We start from the raw sequence: 18,878 nt of genomic DNA, 5'->3' as shown, positions 1-18,878 counted from the left end.
GAGCATCATGTTTTTTTCCTCTTAACAAGTTCTCATTATAAAGGACTGTAGGTATGGACTGTACAGGCGATTTTACTGAATCTGATTTTTATCCCTAAAATATATGCAGGAAGTTGTATTTTTTCCAGCTTTTTAAAAATAACATTTGCATCCTTTCTTAAAAACAGAATTGGAGAGGGAATTCTGACCAATTTCTTATTCTGGTTAATTAAATTGTGATTAACTGAACTTTTAAAATTGTATCATTAAATGTTAACAAAAGCACAGCTCTTGTTAACAATTCTAGAAACTCCCTGCTAGTTTTTTTCTTAAGGTAAACTTTCATTGACACCACCAGTTTCTCCCTTCCTCAAAACAAAATGGTCAATTGAAAACAGTATGAAAGCAATACCTTCTAAGATTCAGAGAGACCTGATTTCTCATAATTCTAAAGGAAAGATAGGGAGTAGCAAAGAAAGAATCTCATTCTTTTTCTAAAACAGTGGTACATCAGACCTTACCCCCTTACCCCTATCAATGATAACAATTGACCAGTAAATGAACACTGCGCTTGGTAATCTAGCAACGAATACGTTACCTTCGGAGATTAATACATTGTCTTATTAATCATATCACTAATACCATTCACACAAAATTTAAGCATATTGTATAGGTAGCTGAAGGATGTTACATCTTTCAAAGCCATTGAGAAATCTGGGTTCGGGGACACTATCCTTTGAGCACTGTGTCTTATTACTAAGGCCATGACCTGAATATTATTGGGAAATCTAAAACTCTCAGAATAGGTCTGACTTCATTCTTACTACATTTACTGAAAGATAAAGTGTTCATATGTGAGAGGGAAATGACTCGTTATGCCATATGGTTTGGTGGATGAGCGTGGGTGAAAAAGAGAGAAAGAGATGTATTCATTGACGTGTAGGAACTCTGTTCAAGTCAATATTGGAATATGTTAATCATCATTTTTTTAACTTAAACTTTTAATTTTAGAATAGTTGTAGGTTTACAGAAAAGTTACAAAAATAGTGCAAAATTCTCATATACCTCTCACCTAGTTTCCCCTATTTGCTACCACTAAGGAACCAGATACTACTATTAACTAAAATCCACACTCCATTCGAATTTCACTTTCTCCCAATGTCCCTTTTCTCCCCCAGCATCCTATTCTGTATAATACACTATATTTAGTCATCCTTGGGCTCCTTTTGGCTGTGACGGTCCTCAGACTTCATTTATTTTAGTGACTATGACAGATTTATGGAGTACTTGTCAGATATTTTGTAGAATGTCCTTCGCCTGGGGTTTATCTAATGTTTATACATGGTTAGACTATGGTTATGGGATTTTGGAGAAATGTTACAAAGGTGAAATGGCCTTCAATGAGATCATATCATATCATGGGCATATGCTATCAATATGACATTATTGCTGATGTTAACCTTTATCAAGTGGCCACGGTAGTGTTCGCCAAGGTTCTCCACCATGAGGTAACTCCTCCCCTCCCTGCTTTCTATACTCTTCAGAATTAAATCAGAAAGCACAGCCCACCCTCAGGGGGTAAGGATTACACTCCACATTCTCGATGGGTTAGTAACCATGTAAATTATTTGGAATTCTTCTTTATGAGAGAGATGTCTCTTTTCTCCAATTTATTTACTTATCAATCATTTACTTATTTATATTGGGACTCAAGAGATTGGTGGCCAAGAGATATATTTACATTTTTGTAAAAAGTTAATAAAGAAAATTTGGAATATTTTACATGGCGTAGATGAATACCATTTGATGTTGGATATGGTAATATATTCTACAATTTCCTCAGAATTCATTTTCCTATAAATATCAGATGCATTTCTCCTTAATGTGCCATGACTATAACTGTATTCACAATAGACCTTCCCTCTGGGGCTACAAGGGTTGCACTGTAAGTGGAATCCTCTTAGATACTTGGCCTTTTCCTACCGCATTCCCATAGTGATCACCTCTTACCCATAATGTTATTCTTCACCAAGTGGTGAAGAGGCAGGGCTATAGTATATAATCATTTTCCTCTTTAAAGAACCAAGATAAGGCATGACACAAAGAGCTCTTCTTCTCTATAGTAGATGTCTTTTTTTAGTAATAGCAAAACCAAAGTTGTACCTCCTAATGATTCTAAGGAAAGAAATGTTTCGGTTTCTCCTTTAAGAAATATTTTTAACATGCCACTTCTGATCTCGACGGTGGCTCCGGAGCTTCCTGGCAGTACGAAGACTGCGACACTTGCCCATCCTGACGGGGCCACAGGCCTGAGCGAAAGAGAGAGGTAGGCCACTTGGGCACAGCCCTGAAGGCCAACCCTTTTGGAGGTGCTTCCCATGCAAAGGGAATTGTGCTGGAAAAAGTAGGCATTGAGGCCACACAGCCGAATTCCACCATCAGGAAGTGTGCCAGGGTCCAGCTGATCAAGAATGGCAAGAAAATCACAGCCTTCATCCCCAATGATGGTTGTTTGAATTTTATTGAGGAAAGTGATGAAGTTCTGGTTGCTGGATTTGGTTGCAAAGGTCATGCTGTTGGTGACATTCCTGGAGTTCGCTTTAAGGTTGTCAAAGTAGCCAGTGTTTCACTTTTGGCCTTATACAAAGGCAAGAAGGAAAGGCCAAGATCATAAGTTCTGATGGTGAACACACCGTAGTAATAAATTTTCATATGCCTAGAAAAAAAGAAAAGAAAAGAAATAGTTTTAAGAAGCAGCATAAGGAAACTAAGTCCTCTTTCAGGCGGGGAAAGTACCCCAAGAAACTCTTTGTATTTCTGATTAACCAAAAAACTGTGTGCTAAAACATAAAGTTGATCTCATCCAATTTCAGTTGGGGGGAAAAAGTAAAAAGCGTCTTATTTTGTCCTTGGAAGAAACCTGAATATAGTTCTTTGTCAAGCCTTTTCCCAGTCCCAATTTTCGCCCCCTACAAAGGAAATAAATTCCTTACAATCAAAGGTAAGGCAAAGGATAATTGCATCCAGAACAGCCCCATCAGTACGCTAACTCCAAACCAGCTTACAGACAGCTTGTTAGTTACAGCCCAGGCCAGAGAGGGAAGCAGACAATAGACCATTTCAGAGGTCAGTTAAGGAGACGACCTCCCACTTAGGACTGCTGCCAGAGACGTACAATCCAGTGTCTGACATCTGGGTTTTGCAGCTGCAAAGTCTGCCCCTTGTGTGGCCACAGGTGTTGGCTATAACTCTGAGACACAGAAGAAGGAACAGGAAAATGTCAGTTTCATTGTGCGTCCGTGTGTTTATGGTTTTTTCTTTTAATTCTGTGTTTCAAAACTGTACATAATTTATTTTGTTTCAAAATTAATGTATTTCTGCATAATGGCAAGGAACATTTGGGAGGCTAACAAACAAGAAGCTTTTGTTCATGAGCAAGGGCAAAACAAAGCCAAGTTTTTACACCTACAGGGTACACTGTGCACTAACATGCTGTGTGGGGCACTGTTAGCTCAGTCGTTTGAATAGGCCATCTCAGGACCAAAAAAATAAATGGATGCTGAAAAGCGGATAGGCATTTGGTCTAAGATAAAGCCTAGACACTCACTCTCCCCCGCCTCATCCTGGTTGGGGTAAATTTGTGTTTATCAATATGCATTTCTGGGCATGGGACAGACTATCTAATTTTCTGTCTCACACCATACCAGCTGTAACCATCAGTTAACACAACTTAAAACAGTAACACTAAGCTTTGCTCATCCCCTTGCCAAGAGACTTAGCTCCTGATTGTGAGGCAAACCTAGAAGTTTCTACCTCACATAGGTGTTTGAGGTTCCTGACCCTACAGACACGGGCGGCAGTAGCAGTGAGGCTGATTAAGAGGAGAGAATGACAGTGGTAAGATATATTAAGAGCCAAGAGTCAGTAGCATTTTAAAAAATATGTCTATACTTCCATAATTACATATACACTTCCTCTTTGTTGTGCCTACTTCATAGCCTGAAATTAGAAATTAATTTAATGTTGGAGGAAGAAATGTTTAGATTTCTTCTTATCAGATTTCTAAGGAGAAATGCTTGAATTGTCAGGCCTGTGTTTCTCCACCTTTTAATTAATGCCCATATGCTCTGTGATGTTTTTTCTCCCCACTGTATGCTCTCTATATCCCTCCAGCCATGAAGATTTTGACAGGTTTTACATTGTGTATTCTCTTACAAAGACAAAGGATAAATCAAACATGCTTTTTAAAACTACAGCCGCCACCTCATTTCCCTTAAGAATCTTTACTCTCCTACTGACCTTCTGCCGGACTTACGCTTGGTCCATGACAAATCCTCAGTCAGGAATTGTTGAATGAATGAGTGAACCAATGAACCATATCATTAAATGATCTATAAATGAGACTTTACAAAAGCGAAGGAGTAGAATTTCAACTTTGGTAGTTCTTCAGGCCCCAGTCAGTTCCCCCAATTATCGTGCTGTGTTTATGCAGCTGAAAATAATGCTTAGTTTACCAAGCCTCTACAAATTGTGCCTTTGGTCTGTTTTGGGTTTTCTCCATGTTTTTCAGGTTGTGTTTTCCCCTGCCTGCAATGACTACGTATGCCCTCGTGATGAGTAAGAACTGCTTCTAGACAATACAGTGTATTTTGGTCCTGTGGATTCACTCATTTGAGGTTTTATCTAGCTGCCAAGTTTCCCTGGTGTGTTCTCGGGTATGTTTGCATATATTCCTGTCCCAGAATTTATTAATCCTATTTGACCTGTCCTTGAAAATGGTTTTGCAGATGCTTTCCTTCCAGTGCATTTGGGCATTTTAAATGACCTTGTTTTAGGAAAAAAAAAGACACTTTTTTTTTCTAGGAACAGTAGTGCATGTTTCTCTTAGTACCCTTCTATATCTGTCTTACATTCCCTACCCAGCCAATTCTCTTCCCTTGTCATACACACATGTTTAGACCTCTCCCCTCCAACTCCAGCTTCCTGAGAGAGAAGTCAGTACTTGTGTCTCCAGTTCCTTACCTTCGGTTCACCCCTCCCCTACTGTAACCTGACTTCTGTCCCTGGTTAGTACCTCCACTGACCTGCTTCATACAGGAGCCACCTCCAGCTAATTCCACGGTCCACTGAGGGTGGGATTGATTTCACCCTCGGTCGCTGTGATACCGCTTTTCTCATTTTCATTCCATCTCCAACTGTTGGGGACTTCTTTTCCTTACCCCATTTCTAAAATGTCGGTGTGCCCCAGAACCCCACCTTTGGCTCTCTTCCCCTGCTGTCTTTTCCCCGCACAGTCGTGCACATCTGTCCGCCACTGCTGACATCCAGGTCACTCTCTAGCCCAGAACGCCCTCACGTCCCATACCCGTAATCATCTCCGAGACATCTCACATGATCTTACTCTTAGTTTCTGTAACAAACCATGGCAGCTGTTGTTTTTATCCGCTCCATACTTTTTCTCATCCCCCCAGTCCACTGCTCTGCTTTTCTTCGTGGCATTCCTTTCCACTCCACACTATTGTTACCACTTCTGCACCCCAAGGGACAGACACATAACCTGACCTGGCTCAATCAGCGTCCCCCCATCAACTGGTACTAGATGGAAGGAGAAAGCTTTTTTGCTGGCAAAATGCTGGCAGCCATCCTCCCTCCACGTTTCAAGTCCTGACCATATATGTCATCTCTAGCCCTGGATTGCCCAAGCAAGAAACGTAGAACTCTATTCTGACCTCCACGCTCCACTGATGATAAACTTTGATTAATTATGTATTTTAAAGGCTTGTCTCTTAAGTGTATACTCTCTTCTCCAGACCTACTGCTCCTACTTCAGCCTGGGCCTTTATCATTTCTCCTGACTGATGTCCCTGCATCCAGTTTAGCTCCCAGCGTACCCATTCTCTAGGCTCCAGCCAGAAGGGACTTGATAAAAAGCCGATTAAAGTCTTCAGTAACTCTCTAGTATCTTCTGGAGAATCAGCACATCTTCAGGCGCACAGGGGCTTCCATGTGCCCTCTAGCCTCACCTCATGACATTGCTCCTCCTGTCCTCTGTTCTCGCCCTACGACCCATGCCCTGCCCTAGGGAACACGCCATACCTCGCTCACCATTCTTACAGTCTGTTCTTGTTGCCCGGAATATCCTGACCTTCCCTTATTACTTTTCTTTCTTTTTGTTGTTGTTGTTTGTTGGACTTCTCTGGTCACAAAATATTTATTAAGATATACTGTAGGGACTATAGTACAATAAACATAAAATTTAGGATCCAACATGAAATCATTTCAATCCTCTCCAGAGCCAGCCCAGCCCTCAATGCTCGGCAGGTGTAAAACCACTGCTGAGAGCGTCTGAATACCTTTTAAGTGCAAAAACCACCCATTACACGTATGCAGCAAGAATGCGTTCAGATTGTTATTAGTCATTAGTAGTCAACTTGCGTAAAGCATCAGAAATAAAGGAGAATGGAGCTCACAAAATCGGCTAAAAAATGAACCTGTCCTTGCAAAACGCATACTGTAATGGAAGAAAAGACATTTATTTTTTAAAAAAACATTTTATGCACGCTGCGGAAGCTGTGTTTATTCCAGCCACCTCAAGTGACCCAATCTGTGGCTAAATTCTCTCACAAGGTTTCGTTCAGGTATCACCTCCTCTGGGAAGCCTTTCCTATTCCTCCTAAGCTGGACTGGATGTCCTTCCATGTTGCTACAGGGCCTTGCGTGCTCCTCTTTCAAGGCCCTTGACGCACAGTACTGTAATTATTTACTTGTCTGCTTCAGGGCTCAGTGAGTAGACCTTAACATCACTTCCGTGCTCAACCTCGTGTCCCACGGCGTGGGCTCAGTAAGAGTGTGGTGAGGGGCCGATGACTGAGTCACCATTTACTCAAGGAACTGTCCTCGTGCCGTCTGCATTAGAACTTGACCTTGACTCTGTGGTGGAAGCCTATAGGCACACTTTCAGATGTTCATACTGGAATACACTACAATTCCTAAATGCTTCTAAACTTACCTTGTATCCTAAATAACTTAGCTTCTTAAAATTTTTTGAGAGTAGAAATGTACCTTTTGCTTGGTTAAGCCGTGTCAGTACTAATACAATAAAATATTTTATATTTATTATAACCTTTTAGGCACTGTTGATATGTCTTTAAATTACATTTTGGGGGATATAAGTGATTATGAATCTATTTATTGTGACTTGGGTTTTATTTTTTGCTTTTTCTTAATGTACACAGAGGGAAATTTATTCTGCCTTCTATTAAATCAACATTGATTAATACTAATTACATGTCAGTTTTTAAATTGTGGGTTTGTATAAATTTAAATGTATACCATACAAATTGAATGTCTGATGTTTTAATGGGGTGTGGCATGTTATTTTTATGTAACCTAACCTTACTGAAGGGTTTAGAAACACTAACCCTTTCGGTGGTGGTCCACATTTTTAAAGGATCATTTTACTTTTGGGGGAAAACAAAAATTTATCTGACAAAAGAAGACTGTCACGCTGATTTTTTCATGCAAAGCAGGTTCTAAAATATTCTTCAACTGGTCCATTCATTCGGTAACCAGTTTACTGCATGAATTCAGCTTTTTACTTTCTCTAATGGATTATGATTTTATACAAAATTAGTCAACCAAATTTCTAACCAGTGTTGTCACCACATTAGTTATTTCAACCTCTAAAGTTCCCAATTTCATGGGTGCTCTCTTCCCCCTACCTGCAAAGCTACAGATACACATTTTTAACAAATGGGGAAACAATAGTAGGCAATCTCTTAAAACATTCATTTAGTCTATAAAAAAAATCTGTTATATTGGTTAACACAATTCTGCATTTCTGTTCTCTGAATAACAACTTGGACATACTTTATAACATCAAGAAGTAATAAAATCTTTCATTAGACAAAATTTTCAGAAAAAATAGTGTCCAGAGCTAAACTTGAAAGGAAGTTCTTCAGCTTTATTACCTTCCTATTCTAGATTAAAACATCATGTTAAATGCGTGCCAAGGGCCAATAATTCCTTTCTCTCCCCTGCCCCCAGTTGAAAGACTATCTGCTGAAACTATCTCTACTCATCCCAGGTTCACCACACTAGTGTTTTTAGGTAACTGTGAGTTTCTGAACTTGGCAGCGCACACCTATCAAAGAGCGATTGTGGAAATAAAACCCGTGTTAAGCAAAGCAGTTGTCTCCTGGGTGTAGGTTATTTCCATCCAGGTTCTCTAGCGTTCCTGGAGACCACTCGAGGCACTGTTCCTCGTTTCCGGCAGATTGTGGGAAGAGCCTCACTTCCCAGCGCACTCCATCACCACCCTGGGGTGGGGGACCACCAGGCCTGCTGCTGTGCTGTGCTGTGCGGTAGGACAGCACATGCTCTGTCCTTCACCCTGGGCCTGCTCTGTTCTGCTTGGAATGCACAAAGCGCCAGAAATGTGCCCTGCACTTGACAAAATATAAAACACGAAGGACAAGGGCTCTATCCTTAGCACTTTTCATTCCAGAATATAAAATAGCACAGGTGGTGGTAATGATTATCAGGTTGACTGCCAAAGACAGGTTTGATCCCTGCGAAATGCCAGGTAATTGAGCCAATTTAAAGGAAAGTCCTGTAAGGAGGTGACTGGGAGGGCATGTCGTGGTCATGTGGAGGAACCTCCCCAAATCTTCTGGGAGTGAATTTTTTTTGAAAATATATGTTCTAACATATACGCTAGAGTGTACGATATGAAACAAAAGATATGGCAAGGATGGGCGGGGTGGGGGGGGGCAGTGGAACAGAATGAGAATCCACAGCCCCTGGAAATGGAGCCAGACTCTCCTGTGACCAGCCTGGGAGTGCTGAGCTACTGTGCACCTCTGTGGTGCCGTTCTCGCTGTCGGACCTTGTTTCCCATGGGCACCCCATCAGGCCAGCCTCTGAACAGCCTTCTCGGCCCCCCACCTCCTTCCTGGGGCCATGCCGCTCCTCTGTTAACGCTGTTCCTCTTTCCTTGAGTCTCCTGCTCTGCTGTACACCCACTGCCCAGACGGTTCGGTTCCTAGCTCCCTCGTTAACACCCTCCCAGCGTGCAGTCCACGTATCATCTCGGAAGCCTAACGGCATTTTGATTTTCTGTTTCCTCCACTTGTTTTCTGAAGAAATTGTGTGGTGTCTCTTAACCCTCTCAATAAATTGTAAGATACGTCAGGGCAGGCTGGTAATTATTTTATAATATAATACATTTGCACACAGCGGGTGCTCCATGAATACCTGACTTCCAAACACCATTCCGGTTGCTGATCTTAAATGACGGACCAGCCACCCTCGTCTAAAAGATCTTCGATGCCAAAGGGAGGTTTGCTGTCACCACTGTCATCAGAGGTTTAGTTCCCTTCCCTCCTCCTCCGTTCCTGCTCCCTGTTGTAATGCGTTCTTCAGGACATACACCCTCCTGACACCGGGCCCTCTCCCAGAAATGCATCTCCCACCAGCTGAAACGTCGGCCTGCCCTGCGCCTCTGCTGGGGGTGGACGTCTTACCTCTCCTGACCAGCCCTGCTCCTTGGAGGTGGAGGCTTGTTTTCCTCATCGAGAGAACGGCACTCTCCCTGGTACAAGCCACAGCAGTCACTATGTGGAGCTTCAGTTTTGTACCTTTGTGAGTGAACATTGGGTGCAAAGGATGAAAGTCAGCAATACTTATAAGTCAGTTTTAAAAGTGCTTAGCAGGAGGAGGACTTCATAAGGCAGGTGCCTGGTTCACTGACAACTTTGGAGAAATAACAGCCTGCTCCTACAGAAAATGTTGAAGCTCACGATGGACTGTAGAACTATTTCATCATCGCCAGAAATGTTTATTAAGCTCCTTCTTTTCTTCTTTATTACTTTCAACAGTTTAATCATGTTTCACTTTGGTTTACATTTGAAGCATAACATTTCTCCCCTAGGAGGTGCTTAATAAATTCTGGAAGGGAAGGGAGGGAAGGAGGGAGGGAGGGAGGGAAGAGAGAGGGAATGCGGTGTTGTCCATCACACCCGCAGATTGTCAATGACCCATGAGAGCACAGGCCCTGATCATAGTTTCATGCCCGTGCACCGACACATGCTACACGCTTCCTTGGAACAAAAGGCAGTTGGCAGGGTGAGTGTGCTGGGGTGGTATTCAGTGATAGTAGTAAATGTAGCTTACATGTGCTGAGTTCTTCTTAGGTACCAAGCACTGTTCCAGGTGATTTGATTATATTATATTATTTTTCCTTTTAAAACACTATTACTGCAAAAAGGTGGAAACAACTTAAAGGTCCATGAAGAGATGAACAAATAAAATGAGTAATACAGAATGGAATATTATTCAGCCATAAAAAGGAATGAAGTTCTGATACATGTTGAAACATCAATGAACCCTGAAAACATTGTACGAAGTGAAATAAGCCGGGCACAAAAGGACAACCGTGTTATTACTCCACTGGTGTGAAATCTCTGTGCGAGGCCTGTACTAGAGGCAGCGAGTAGATTAGAGCTCACCAGGGACTTGAGGGGGGTGAGAAGAGAGGGAATGGCAGTTCCTGCCTCATCGGTTCAGAGTTTTTGTTTAGAGTGATCAAATATTTTGGAAATAGACAGTAGTAATGGTTGCACAACATTGTGGATGTAAATGATGCCACTGAATTTACACTTAAAATAGTTAAAGTGGCAAAATTTTTGACATCTATATGTATAACCACAATTTTAAAAATAGTGGGAATACCCTATTACTTACATACTTTGAAAGTTGACTGTATCCGCAGTGGTTAAACAAACAGGAGCTATATATTCTAACCAAACGGGAAGGAAGGCTAGGAGGGTGGCGTGGCCTTGGTTCACGGTCTCAGCAATGAGTAGGCCATCCTTGCTTTGACTCTCGTGGCTACCCCAGCTACAGCAAGATGAGTGCTGCAGCTCTACACGGTCCATGTTCAAGGCAGGAAGAAGAGAAGGGGAGAACATCACTCTAATCTTTTCCTCCTAACGTAAAACACAAAAGCTTTCCCAATACCCCTAATTATGTCCACCTAGATGTTACTGGGCGGAACTGTGCCTCGGGGTATCCCTGGCTGTAAGGCAAGGGAGGCTGATAAAAAGAATGTTTTGCTTTTCCAGCCTCTAGGGTGGAGCAGCAAGGAGATGGGCTGGACATGCCTGTGAAGGAATGAATAGTGTCTGGCACAATGACAAAAATGAGGAACAGAAAGGTTAAATCAGAGTTGCCCAACCTGTCAAGTGTAGCTGACATTTTGGACTGGGCAATTCTTTCCTACGAGGGGCGGTCCTGCATTGCAGAACATTTAATAGCATCCCTAGATTCTACCCACCTCCAGCAGTCTCCCACCTCCGGTGTGGCCATCAAAAATGTCTCCAGACATTGCCAAATATTTGGGGGGAAGGCACAAAGTCATCCCCAATAGAGAACTACCAGGTTAGATGATTGGCCAAGTCCATTGCTGAGAAGGGATGGAGCTGAGGTTTGAACTCAGGACATCTGACTTTAGAGAATTTCCTCTCTGCCATTCCGACCAGCCTATGCAGTTGAACAGATAGTAGTTAACAGGAGCTATGGATCAACTGAACTAACTTGCTATAGAATGAGTTAATGAAACATGCATGCAATGCTATGCTGACTATCCACATTCTTTACTGAGCCCTTGCTACTTATCCATTACCCTTGTCACTTTAGCAGTAATAGCAGGTATATGATAGAGGAACAAGAATCTAGTAGTTATACCCAGACATTCTCAACGGGGCAAATTGGTTCTTGGGAAAGCAAAAGTGTCTTAGATATTCAATAATTTGTGGCCCTCCAAACCTCAGCCCTGCCCAGTGGATCTTATCTTAGTATGTAATTTCTCTACAAGGTAGAATTTAAATAAATGTTTTTCTCTTTGAGGGAACAATAACAATAAAAAGATTGAAAAACTCTGCTGTAGCCTAAGGAACCAGGTGGAGCAAGTAATGTGTTTCAGGAAATGTGAGAAATTCTATTACCTGACATGAGGTGATGTGGGCTCTCCCATCTGTGCGCTCTTAGAATGTGGATGGTGAGTGAATTTCAGGAGGCCTATTGGGTGTTTTCACTAGCTGCATCCCTTTAGCTATTGTTCCAGTCACTGGTCATCCCAGTTAATCCACTTTCATGTCTCTCCATTCATGAACGTAATAAATTTTTATATTCATCTGTTTTTATCATCCTATTCATTTCACTGGACTATGACTTTCCAACAAGTAAATCCCCCCCCCTCTTGTTCATGTCTTCATTATTCAGAGGCATCTCCCTAAGGTTTTCTTTAAGAAATAGAAGTGTCTAGAAATACACAGCATTAAAATGTCTTTGGACCATCAGATGATTGTTAACATCATAAAACAGTAAGTAAACACAGGGTGGCAAACCAGTTTAAGAGCCGTAAAGTTCAACAGATCTAGGTTTGATTCCTTGACTTTGCACAAATTATATAACCTCACTGAACCTCCATTCTCTTGTCTTTGAAAGGGGCCTAATGTTTACTTCATTTGTAGTGTTGAGATAAGAATTAAAGGAGGTATAATATATCGACTATTTAGCAAAAAGCCTAGTGCATAGTAAGTGGCTAATTATGTAGCAACTACTGGCAATAGTGACTGTAAATAATATTTAGTAGGGCAATTATCTTCTGATAGAAAAAATAGTAGTATGAAAATGGAATGGCTCAAAGTGTCCCAAAAGGTTCCTCTTCAATCAGTGGTTACCCAGCAGAGTACGTGAGGATGGACTACGCATGTTCTGAACCGGCCCGTGGTTCTTGCCAAGCACAAAGGCAGGATGCCCCAAGTCCATCTAGGACCCAGGCAGCTCTGGCCCCCATGTCCCTGAGATTCCTCCCTAGAACTGATGCTGTCCACTACTTTTGGCAAATCACTCAACATCCATTTATCAATATCATCCTTTAACAAATTAGAAAGACAGTTCCTGCCTTTCTCTCCTCATGACATTGTTTGTGGAGAGGAAATCCATTCATTCACTTACATATATTCTATCCAAAGCAGAATACGGTATGGTCTCTACCCACACAGAGTTCATATTTTTTCCACTGGCCACAGGGTCTATTATTTATTTAAAACCTTTTGCTTACTGCTTAACACATAGTAAACACAAAAAAATAGCAAGTGTTTATCTGTCATTATGTTACTCTCCAAAATACGAAAATGTAAAACGCCTCTTAACAATGTAGTGCTGACTCTGACCTTAGGAGAGTGGGTGCCCATTGTAGCCTGGGTCCCTGAGGTCGGCGGTCTATGTGAAGAGCTACTCCTGGGTACACCACTCAGTTGTCTATTGATTTCAGATAATACAGCATTCAGAGAATACTTGTTTTTTTACAATGGATCGGGTAGAGATGGAAATGGGAAGACTTTTGAAAGTAACTGTTGTGTCTATTTTTAAAATCTCTTATCTGAGAATAACAGTCTTTACGTGGGGTCTCTGCTTTGAGTTACTAAACTGCAGATGGGGGTCGGGAGAGAGAGCATACGTGGTTCTTTCTGTACCCTACATTTGTAACACTTCTTCCAAGTGGCTAAAATATACATGAGATAGTAACATCGAGGCACTACAAGAAAATAATCCACAGGTGTATTTTATATTTATGACTTCATCTGGCTGTAAGGTAAATGGCCACGGAATAAAGCTGTCACTTTATAGTCACCATACTAGTTTAAAATCATTTTAACTACTAACAATGAGTTTATTTGGTAGGAAGGCCCATATTCTAGACTAAATTTTGGCCTAGAGAATTGCTGTCAATTCCAGTATGTAAAGAGTCATGGGATAATCCTACAAAGTGTTCATAGCTAAGCACTGGGTGTTGTCTTCTCCGACACTGTACCAGATTCCTTAAAGAATCCCTCCTGGCTTAGGGCCGGCTGGTCCGACTCCTCCGGCCTTTCTCTTGAAATTGTTGCTGGTTCCAACTGTGTGACTGAGAATGCTTACTACGGACTAGCTGTCATCTCAAAAACACCACCAAATAATGCACATTCATCTCTTCTGAGACATCATTTTCGTTCAAATAAATCTAATTGGTTTCTTCCCCCATCCCCTGTAGTATTAATTTTATTATATATCAGCTTTTTTTTTTTTTAACTTCAGGAATGGAACTGACTGTAAAGTTGAAAGCACACGCTCTAGAACGCTAGGCTCCGGCCCTTGCTGCATGACCAGGGCCAGCACTCACTAGAAAGCCCACACGGTCACCCTCTGTTCTTTACGGGAAAACGGTCACGTTTGGTTTCCTGGGTTTTGTATAATTGTATTCAAGTACTTCTTTTACTTTGGAATTTCTGGCTCATTTTTCCCCCTTTCCACCTTATCCCCATTATTCTAAAGCAGGGTGGAGTTGAAGATAATTTACATTAAATAAGAAAAATATAATTCCATGGTAGGTTTCTTTAGACTCTGGGATGACACTCTTTACCTATATTTACCCTCCCTTTTGGTTTCTTGGACATGGTAAAGAATTCTCACATCTCTGCTACGGGTCACTGGGATCCAGTAGAACAAATAGAGATGCTCAGGCAGTGTCTCTTACACGAGCGTAAATAATGCCCTAAAGTGTGTATGTTATTCCCAGGTCTCAATCATTTGACACACCATGATTCCATGCGAGTTCTGCCCGGCGGGCGCCAGTGGCTGGGCAGTGTCGTTCTGGTGAGGACTTCCCACAGGTGTGGTGTCAACTGAGCCAACGAGCAATTATTATTTTCTCCTCTCAAACAGAACTTTACCATAGCACATAGGAAGTACAAACATTCTGTTTAATTAAAAGTCACTTAATAAAATAAACCTATACTCCACATCTTAAAGAAAGTCACATATAAAGCCAGGGCTAAAGAAATACATATATCTAGGGACAGTTAAAAGCCTCACTAATATTTAGCTATTCTGTTACTGTAACCCAAACTCAGTATTTTCCTGGGCTTAAGTAGATCCCAGCTTAAAGACAGAGCCATTCAGGGCCTGTCCATCTGAAGTTTTTTGAGGATGTTTCTAGGAAGCCTTACCTTTCTTTCTAATAACAATGACCTTTGCCAGCTGGTTCTCAGTTTAAAAGGGGAGAAGACACTTATTTGCCAAGAATAAAGCCCCATTTGCTTTCTTAATTTGCTACTTTCTCATCGGCCCTAAAACATACACAGAGAAGTCTTCAAAAAACGTGACACCACTATGCCTGATCTACAAGGAGCTTCACCAGCACTTCCCAGGCCCACAGCTTCCCTGTAGCTGCTCTGACTTCAGTCTGCTTCCTTTAGAGATGTGTCTCTTTCCTTGGAACCCTTTTTAAAGAAAAACCCATTCATATACAACATTCATAGTACTAAAGGTGAAATATGAGAAAATTCTCAGCCTTTACTCTTGTGTTTATAGTGCATTTTAGCTACCAACGTTATTTAATAACTTATTGAACTTAGTTTAAATACAGCTCTTTGTGAGGACTTGAAAAACCTACCCAGTAAGCCCTTCCTAAGGAAGTGACAGAAAAATTCCCCCAAAGGTGTCCTGCCTGGAAAGTCAGCTGAAAGTCTAGCACTGAGGAAGTGACATTGAACGTTTGGCAGCGTGGGCCGTGCAGAGCTGGCAGAGGGGCCTGGGCAGCCATTGGGGCTCCTCCAGCCACTCTGCACTGGAGGGCCAGGAGGGGTGGGGGAGTGAGGAGAAGCAGCAGAAACCGGGGTTGATTCCACGTTCCTCTGGCTTGCCTCTTGTCCTCTGGGCAGAGCCCAGAGATGCTCTGGCAGGAGCGTGAGCAGCTGGGTCGATTAAGAAAGGCCTTTTGTCCCTGGCATTCACTGACAGACCAGATTTGGGGGACAGATGTGAAGTAGACAAGCAGAACTTCAGGCAAGTCCACAATGATCTTAATATTCTGAAGTTTAGTGTTGATTAGCAAGTGTTGGGTTTTGTTTGACATTTTTTTAGACAGAGAATTTTCATACAGAATTTTTCAATCTATGGATCTTTTGAGGAGATCTTCACCCCTCCCAACAAGACACAATTTTCATTTTAATACATAACAATCAACACCTTTATTTATGTATTTTTCCTTTAAAGAAAGATCATTATTAAGACCGTCTACAAGGAAAACACAGAAAATAACAAACTCAGAATCTGTATGTGCTGTTAGAAACAGTCAACGTAATTTTTTTTTTCTCAGTCATTCTGAGGGGAAAATTGTGGCCAAGGATGATGTGGAAAACTTCAGCCTTAAAAATAATGTCATAAGTAATCCAAAAGGGAAATTAATTTTCACTTTCAAGGTGTTCACTATCACAAACACTAAAATAATGAGTAAACCGGCTCTTCTGAGACAGCGCCACTGTCCCCCGCGGCTTCCCACTGGGCTCCAGCGTAACAAGCCTCTCCTGCCGCTCTAACTTGTGACTCTGTGTCAGGAGACTTAAGAAGGACATCTCTTCAAGCAATTAGAAGCAATCTATTGTGTTATTAGACACCACTGCTCCTTGTTAAGTCACTCAGAATTGGCTGATTTTCTTATCGAGTGAAACTCTCATTGCTATTGAAAAATAAAAATGATAACACAAGGCCACTTAGAGTGACAGTATGTCATTTGACAGCCCTGTGGGGCAGCTGTTGGGATGGAGTGCCTGCTCCCACCCAGGCACGGAGACCAGTCTTAGCGCAGGGGCTCTGTGGGGAATTTTAGGGCAACAAAGACATCAGTAATTTCACTCTTCCACTTGATCGCAGATTTGAAAGTATGTGTAATATAAATAATTCAAATTCATCTCCTCTAACAGTCCGTGTTATTAGAGCAAAGACAGAAGTTGAAAAGAAGAGACAAAGGTCCTGAGCGGTCCAATGAATGAATAATCACATACTGAAAAGGTAGAAGTTGACCCTGGGCATGCCAGTCACAGACTGGGCTTGTTGAAACCACCGTCTTCCATGTCCCCTTCCCTCCAGATGGACTTAGCCCAGTGTCTCCTACTGTTTTAGGGATGATGCAGACTCTGCCCCTCCAAGCTCCACACCTAAACTCTCACCTATAAAATTCATAAATATCTTCAGCTGTTAGTGTTTTTCAAGAGTAGTCACAGATGTGGACCATGCTGTGAACAATCTTAGCAATACACATTTTTTAGGTTTGCAATACCCCCAAAATAAACTATCTGGCAAGTGGAGCAATATGTTACAGACTTCGGGGCATTGGAGGTTGTGGGGAGGAAGGTAGGGTATGAACACCTGAATGGGAGAGAAAGTCAAAGTAGAAAAAAAGATCTTGTAAGTGCATTATTTCCCTTGTAGCGCTAACATGAAAATAAAAAGTAAAGACACTAAAATGACTCTGGGGGGAAAATTTATGAAAACTTTTTAAAAGGGACATATAATGAGTCATGTGGCCATGACATCTAAAAAGAACTTTGAGAAACCTCTCTCTCCACCCTGGCACTCCAAATATATAAAACAAAGTTTAGGATATTAACCCAATTATTTTAACTTTAAAAATACTTCCCTTAAACAAAACTAACAAAACAGAAACTATCAGACAGGGTGTAAGAAACCCCTAGGTTGCTTCCACCAGCTCTTCATCACTTCCCTGGAATGCTGGTGTATCAGAGGGTGTGCGTCTAGCCCTCCTCTTGGGGTCCCTGGCAGCGGGCTTCCCTAGAGGGAAACAACTGCTTTCCTGACTGTGTACCATTCCCCTCCTGCTCTCCCTGAACTAGATCATTAATTCTCTGCTATGCGAGTGACTGTTTATGTTGACAGATTTCCTGAGGATTGTTAAAGAGCACTGCCCACAAGGAATCCCACTTTTTCTCTTCCCTGGCATATTCATGTAATTTATGATTTTAACCTATGAGTTTACTCAACAGAGAGATCATTTAAAAGACTACTTGAGATATAGTATAATGTGGGTTAACATAGCTAATCCAGGTCATTATAATTTTTACCAGAAATTAATTGATGTTGTGCATAAGTAAAAACAAATGTCCTAGGTATACAATTATTTTTTTTATTTTGAAGGCCATACTGAATTAGAGAAAGACAAGATTAAGATTCTGTAGTTCCCTTTAGTGCTCCCAAGGTATCTTCCTTATAGTCATGCAAGTCTATATATTAAATTGTATTTATAATAGTTTCTATACAGCTTGGATTTATTTCTGTATATATGTGATTATACATGGATTATATATCTAGATGGGTATAAATAGACATAAAGCGAAAGTATTGGACCTTGTTATAGTACAAATGATTACAGGTAGAATTTAATATAACATGTCTTTCAAAATCAGGCCTAAAGGGTAGTAGGATTTACTGGGAAGACTACTGAATTAGATATAAAACATGGCTTCTAGTCCTTCCTTTATCATGAATTGGGTGAGACACTCAGCCTTTTGGGGCCCCAGTAAATTTAAAATACAAAAATAAATACAAATACTTGACCCTTAAAGTCATAATGGGGTACCTTATGCTAGGAAAACTGAGATAGAATATTCAGTGTATGTGTTCATTTATGGAGCTTCCCAGATTAAGAATAGGACTTTCATTTCCAGTAGCAATGCCAGACAAGACATTCTACTGGAAACCACTTAGATCCTATCTAAACATTTGGGTTTGCTGTTAGATTCCCTGGATGCGGGCAAAATAATCTCTGAGCCCCCTCCTTCTCTCTCTCACCTCCAAGATAACAAGGAACAAGCTGAGTCAACATGGGAGCTTGGGATAGTGAGCAGATAAATGTGCTGAGCAAGAAGCAAAAGAGAGAAACTGTGTTATACTAAGGGAAAATGCCAGTAGGCTACTATAAATTCAATTTTCAAATGGAACCTACGATCAACAGCAAGAAAGAATTGAGCCTGAGATGCTGCATTAAGCCAGCACTC

The 18,878-nt window shown here is 41.3% G+C and overlaps 1 long non-coding RNA gene across 1 annotated transcript; it reads right to left on the bottom strand.

Moving 5' to 3' along the window:
• Nucleotides 1–2,202: 2,202 nt before the first annotated feature.
• Nucleotides 2,203–16,364, bottom strand: LOC128781220 (uncharacterized). Its single transcript, XR_008427138.1, has 3 exons — nucleotides 10,727–16,364; nucleotides 9,504–9,617; nucleotides 2,203–2,695 (listed from the first exon to the last, which is right to left on the bottom strand). It is a non-coding gene; the product is annotated as an uncharacterized lncRNA (long non-coding RNA).
• Between the last annotated feature and the right edge of the window lie 2,514 nt (nucleotides 16,365–18,878).

This window comes from Desmodus rotundus, chromosome 6 (assembly GCF_022682495.2).
Source record: "Desmodus rotundus isolate HL8 chromosome 6, HLdesRot8A.1, whole genome shotgun sequence".
Taxonomy (NCBI): Eukaryota; Metazoa; Chordata; class Mammalia; order Chiroptera; family Phyllostomidae; genus Desmodus; species Desmodus rotundus.
The sequence above is the reverse complement of the archived record's forward strand: the minus strand, read 5'-3'. Positions and strand labels throughout refer to the sequence as shown.